At 42.7% G+C, this 6927-nt stretch overlaps 1 protein-coding gene across 10 annotated transcripts in view; it reads right to left on the bottom strand.

The window, feature by feature from the left end:
* The window catches only part of PPIP5K2 (diphosphoinositol pentakisphosphate kinase 2), a 55326-nt gene that overhangs the window by 47109 nt on the left and 1290 nt on the right, over window positions 1-6927 (bottom strand). The gene's annotated exons all lie outside the window — the stretch shown is intronic.

Raw genomic sequence — 6927 nt, 5'->3', positions numbered from 1 at the left:
TGAATATTTACACACAAATGTTTTTCTGTTCTACCACACATCCTGTGAGGTGGTGAGTAGCAGCTGTCAGCCCATTACTGATATACACTAAATGTAAAGAGTTGTAAAGTAGCTCTATCCGAGTATCTCTCAACCACAAAGAATATTACAGTTTTAGCCTGATAATACCCTGTGCACAACACAAAAAAACCCCCACAGATCAACCCAAACCAAACAATAATCACAAAAAATACAAAACAATATAAAGGTTTAAAATAATTACTTCAGTTTGCCACAAGTGGTGAAGGATTCTGGGGCACAGGTTATCCTTTTGTCTCTTCTTCCAGTTGCAGACAATGACACAAGAATGAAAAGGCGAATACAGTCTGTTAACAGGCGGCTTTGTAGCTGCTGTCACTGCAAAAATTTTGTTTCTTTTGACAACAGGATGGCCTATACAGGACCAGGCTTGCGGGCACATGGGAAACATTTTTCGGAGGAGGGTCTTTGCACAAGAGATTGCAGGGCTGACTGGCAGTGCTTTAAACCAGGTTTGAAGGGGGAAGGGGATGCACCTGGACATGCTTTTGAGGCCTCTGGGTATAAGTAGCCCAGCACTTGCGGGGCAGTGTACTAGCAGTTTTGAAAATCAGATGGCCTACCACCCCTCAAGGGTGAAACCTAAGTGCTCAGCTCTCTCTCTGAAATGCTTAAACACAAATACATGCAGTATGTGGAATAAGCAGAAGGAGTTGGAGATCTGTGTTAGGTTGCAGGGCTCTGATAAAATTACAGTTACTGAGACATGGTGGGACAGCTCCCTGGACTGGAATGATGCATGGATGGCTATGTACTCTTTAGAAAAGACAGACCAACAAGGTGAGGTGGTGGAGTTGCTCTTTATGCAAGAGCAACTGCAATGCATTGAGGTCTACCCAGGCAGGGAGGAAGAACGTGTTGAAAGCTTGTGGGTAAGAATTAAGGGACATGCAAATGATGGCAAAACTGTTGTGGGTGTCTAGTATAGACCATCAAACCAGGAAGATGCTGATGAGTCCTACAGTCAGATGGAAGTAGCCCCTAGATCACATGCCTTAGTGCTTATGGGTGACTTCAGTCACCATGATATTTGTTGGAAAGCCCACACAGCTAGGCATTCTCAATCAAGAAGGTTCTTGAAGTGCATTGATGATAACTTCCTAATGTAGGTAGTAGAAGAGCCAACGAGAAGTGCACTGCCTGACCTCTTATTAACAAATAAAGAAGGACTGGTTGGTGATGTGGTGGCAATGATCATGACATGGTAGAGTTTAGTATTTTACAAGGAAGTAGCAGGTCAGTATTAGGATTGCAACCCTGGGTTAACTCTGTCTTCTTCAGTGATCTAGTTGCAGGAAGCCTGTGGGCTAAGACTCTAGAAGGTAGGGTGGTCCATGACACCTGGTTAATATTCAAATGTCGCTTTCTCCAAGCTCAAGATAGGTGCTTTCCTTCAAGTAAAAAACTGGTTGGAGGAGTAAGGAGACCTGCATGGGTAAGCAAGGAGCTCCTGAAAAAAGTCACATGGAAGACAGAAGTTCGGTTTGTGGAAGAAGGGACTTGTCACTTGAGAGAACCACAGGAACATTGCCAGAGTATGTAGGAAGGCAACAAGGAAGGCCAAAGCCCCCTTAGAACTAAACCTAGCAAAGGAAGTAAAAGAGAACAAGAAGGGCTTCATCAAAAACATCAGCAGTAATAAGGAAGAATAGGGAAAATATGGGCCCACTGCTGAATGAGGTGGGAGCCCTGCTAACAGAGGATGCAGAGAAGGCAGTTACTAAATACCTTCTTTGTTGCAGTCTTTACTAAGACCAGCCCCAATGAATCCCAGACCCTGGATGTAAGAGAGAAAGCCTGGAGGAGGGAAGACGCTCTACTGGTCAATAAGGATTGGGTTAGAGATCAGTTAGACAAACTAAATATACACAGATCCATGGGCCTCAATGGGATGCACCCATAAGTGCTGAGAGAGTTGGCTGATGTTGTTGCTCTACCACTCTCCATCCTTTTCAAAAGGTCATGGAAAACAGGAGAGGTGCCTGAGGACTGAAAGAAAGGCAGTGTCACTCCAGTCTTCAAAAAGGGCAACAAGGATGATCCAGAAAACTAGACCTGTCAGCCTCACTTCCATCCCTGGAAAAATGATGGAGCAGCTCATTCTGGAGGTCATCTTTAAGCATGGAAGAGAGGAAAGTTATCAGGAATAGCCAGCATGGATTTACCACAAAGAAATCATGTTTGACTAATCTGATGGCTTTCTATGACACATGGAGAGCAGTGGATGTTGTCTACCTTGACCTTAGCGAGGTTTTTGAGACTGTCTCCCATAACATCCTCGTGAGCAAGATCAGGATGTGTGGAGTAGCTGAGTGGACAGTGAGATGGATTAAGAACTGGCTAAACAATACAGTTCAGAGGGTAGTGATCAATGGTACAGACTCCAGCTGCAGACATGTAACTAGCAGAGTCCCCCTGGGATCAGTCCTGTTCAACATCTTAATCAGTTACCTAGATTTTGCAATACACTGACGTATTGCCCCATCATAAGTAATCTACACATTAATACCAGGTTTTCCAAAGTTTCTTTCTCATTCTGGAAGTATTTTCACAGGAACCTCTGCCCTTCCCTTCCAAATCGAGATAGGTAATCTACAAAGGATCAGAGGAATGCAAGGCAGACCTTTACATATTCCCCTCCCCTCTCACATATAGTGTGGCATGGGCAAAAAATGGTAGGTACTCACACAGAGATTCAATAAAATAAAAGCAACCATTCTCTCTCCCTCTACACTACTCAAATGCAGCTGACTTAATCCACTCCAGTCAGGTGGCTTCAACCCACTCAGTCTCCTCCTAGACCATCCCAGGTCTCTACCACAAATTGCACTACATGACTCTACTACAGCAAGAGCCACACTTGTACTAGCATCCTCTCCCCACACCAAGAACCTGCACCTTTCTGTCTCATCTAGACTCATCAGTCCAATGTGTGACCTCTACTAACTCTACTTTCTGGTCCTTACCTCTTCTGTTAAAGGACAGCCTCTAAAATCTGTCAGGAAGTGATGACAAGAACCTCCCAAAACAGAAGACCAAGAGTAGCCTTTATTTGTTGCTTTTAGCCAGTGACTTGGGTGTACATATAAACCAAGCACAGCTCTCAGACTGTCAGATGAAGAGCTATAATCTATGCTGAATGACAACTGTGAACATGCTATGTTTTTTCTGTTTGCAGGAGCACTGCAAATATTTTGTACAGGGTATTACTATGTTATACTTTATGCATTACTCATACAAGAAAATTATAGGACCTTCCATTCCAAAACAGACTACACATTTTTCATTTTTGCTTACTGAGACTTAAGAAACTGAAGAATAAAGAGGCACTGCAATTCTTGTCAGGTAGATCCTTGTATTGGTTTTACTTGGCAAGGCTTTGGTAGCTGGGGGGGCCACAGGGTTGCTGTCTGTAAGAAACGCCCAGAAGCTACCCCCATGTCAGAAACAACCAATTCCAGTAGACTCCAAGATAGACCTGCTAGTGCCCAAAGATGTAGCTGAGCCCATCAACAATGCTGTTGGTGCCTTTGCTGTAATACATTTAAGAGAGGCTAAAAAACACTGCATAGCAGCTGGGAGAAAGAAGTGAGAGTGTATGAGGGAAACAGCATTGCAGATACCAAGCTCAGCAAAGAAGGAGGGGGAGGAACGGCTACAGGTGCCAGAGATACCCCTGCAGCCCATAGAAAAGATCACGGTGAAGCAGGCTGTCCCCTTGCAGCCCATGGGGATACCCAGTGGACCAGACATGTAAGCTGCAGCCCATGGAGGACCCCATGTCAGGGCAGGTGGGTGTGTCCTCAAGGAAGGCTGTAGAGAGCCCATGATGGAGCTCCAGGCAGGAGCTGTGGCTCATGGTGAGGACTCCATGCAGCAGAATGTTTTCTGGCAGGACCTGTGACCATGCAAGGGACTCACACTGAAGCAGTTCTAAGACTGCACCCTTGTGGAAAGGATCCATGCTGGTGCAGCTTGTGAACAACTACTTGTAATGATACCATGCAAAACTTTTGTGATGCAGTTAGTGGAGAGGGAGCTGCTGATCTCTCCTTCCTGATACCCAGTTACAGCATGCCTGGGAATGGCATCACAGCTGTGTCAGGAAAGATTCAGACCTGAGACTAGGAAACATTTATTTACTGACAGGATGATCAAATACCACAACAGACTTCCTAGGAAGGTGGTAAATGCCCCAAGCCAGTCAGTGTTTAAGAAGCGTTTCAACCATGTCCTTAATAACATGCCTGAACTTTTGGTCTGCCCTGAAGCGGTCTGTCAGTAGGACTAGATGATCATTGTAGCTCCTTTCCTACTGAACTATTCTATCCTAAGAACTGCAGCCCACAGTTCATGAAGGACTGTCTCCCATTGGAAGGATGCCACCTTAGGGCAGGGGAAGAGAGGAGGAAGGAGTGGCAGAGGCAAAGTATGAACTGACTACCACACCTATTCCCCATCTCCCTGCACTGCCTGATGGGATGAGGCAAAACGGTTGGGAGTGAAGCTGAGCCTAGCAATAAAGGAAGGGTGGGGGAAAGGTATTTGTAGATTTTTTTCTTATTTCTAATTAACCTGTTCTGTGCGGTTAGCAAAAAATTAGAGTAATTCCCCCAAATCATACCTGTTTTGCCCATGACAGTGATCTTCTCCTTATCTCAACAGACAGACTTTTCATCCTAGTGTGCCCCTCTGCTCTGCTGATGGAATATGAGCGATAGGGTGGCTTGGTAGGCACCTGGTCCAGCTAAAGTGATGCCATCACAGTGCTCCAAATATATTTCCAGGGCAAAAAATTACTGCTCTCTTATCTGCACTCCATCTTCAGCAGTAAAGTATACATACAGGTCCTTTTACACACACTTTTTTTACCTTGGTGGTTAGGACATTTTCTTAATAAACAGAAAAAGGGACTTGAAACCACTTAGAGAGGAGGGAACAGAAACAGTATTTCTCCAACTGTTCTAACCATTAGGCTATAGTAATCCAGTTTCACTTTCCCCATACACCACTAGTTTTCTTTAAAAGTAGTGACTAGGTTTCCTTTTAGAGGAGAGGGCTCACTGTTCTGGATTTCAAGCAGCAGGCTTGGAATAACATGCATAATTTTACCAGTGAGAAATCTACACTCTGAAGAAAAAGGAATCCAGAAATACTCACCTTACTGGCATTTTCTACTGGAAAACACTCTTGTCAGTATTACTTACAGGAGTACTTGTATTTCTTGAAATGCTATATATAGCTAGGCTAGCCAACAAACTGCAGTTGCCTAAATGTTCTCCTGGTGATCTGAATTATTTTCCAAGAACTGTGTCACCTAAATGTTTGTGCTTAAAGTGGGATTTTCTATCTGTACCTCCATATTACAGTAGCTTAGCCATGGGGGCTAAAAACTTACCAAGCTGTACTGTGCCATGTGAACCAGGATTCTATTAAGAAGCTAGCTTCGCAGCAAGGAAAATACCTGCCTGATAGGTTGTTGATGAAGAAGATTTCTAGTCTTCAAGCACAACTTTTAAAATTTTTGAACAGTAATTACTTGGCTGATTTCCCCATGTGTGTTTTCTCTCCTAGTAATTCTATATTACAGTTAAGCAAAATATTTCCAGTAATTTAGAATTAGCAGACTTAAAGTGAAATAATTTTGCAATGCAAGTATCTTAATCTTTCCCTTACCAAATTATTTTCTTGCAGAACGTATTGTTCCTCAGTATGTCACCAGGAGAAATGCGACTTTTCAGCACATGTAATGACATCTGCCAGAGCTCTTTGAGTTTTGCCCCTAGCACTACACTATTACAGAGTATCTTTTAACTCTTTAGCAGCTGTAGAGTATAAATTGCAAAATGAACCATTACCATCCTTCATCAGAAGGGTGAGGAACAGTCTTAAAAGTCTAGAAAAAACTGTCTGGTAAATATCACTGTCTTCCCTTCAAGACACAAAGGAAGTACTTTTATTAAACTTGCAAGCATTACTACAAACTGACATCTTGCATATGTTATGAGTGTCCCCTACACAACCACAGAACAAATAACTTCCACATTCGTTAACCTCCAAGCTCCTTTCTAAATCAAACCTTGTCAAACGCATCAATAAATAAAGACATTAATATCTGTGGCAAGCTTGAATCTTTCAATAAAGGCTGGCTTACAAACTTTCAGAGGTCTCACTCAAAGATGTCAAAACAGCTCCCTGTTCTCACAAAGAAAATATTACTTCAGCTCTGTAAAAACGAGAAAGTTTTTGCAAAAACTTCCGTACCAAAGTGCATTAGGCTGAGCTTTTGGAGGCCTTATCTGTTCTAACCGTAACTGCCAGAGGAATGAAATTCTCTTCCACAGAAACAATCAGCCAACCAAGAGAAGCCAGTCAGTATTACAACTTGTATTTCTCACATGTTGAACCATAAAAGATCCATATGACATTACTTAAATCCTTATGCCAAAATCAATTTTACACTGCAAGAACAGTTTTGTTATTGGTTGAATCAAAACTTGTTGGTTCAGCAGCCTCTCATCATTTACAATCATGCACATTTTCACCAAAACAAAGGAAGATTCTACGGGAATATGGATAACCCAGACAAAAAAATAAAAATGTGGCTTGCTACTAGAGTGAAAAAAAAAAATACACAGAAGGGATGCAGAAAAGATGGAAAGGAGGAGCTTTAAATAGATGAAGCTCCAGTTACAACACTTACAAAAAAATATGCAACATGATGCAGAAATACTGTAACAAACAACTGTGAGGAGCAGGTTTTCCTCTTGGGGAATTAGATACAACCGGTTAGGGCGAGAAAGGAAACAGCTTGTTTCACTGTAGTCATGATACTGATATTCTTCAGTG

Source organism: Apus apus, chromosome Z (genome assembly GCF_020740795.1).
Source record: "Apus apus isolate bApuApu2 chromosome Z, bApuApu2.pri.cur, whole genome shotgun sequence".
Classification (NCBI taxonomy): Eukaryota; Metazoa; Chordata; class Aves; order Apodiformes; family Apodidae; genus Apus; species Apus apus.
This window is presented reverse-complemented; position numbering and strand designations above follow the sequence as displayed.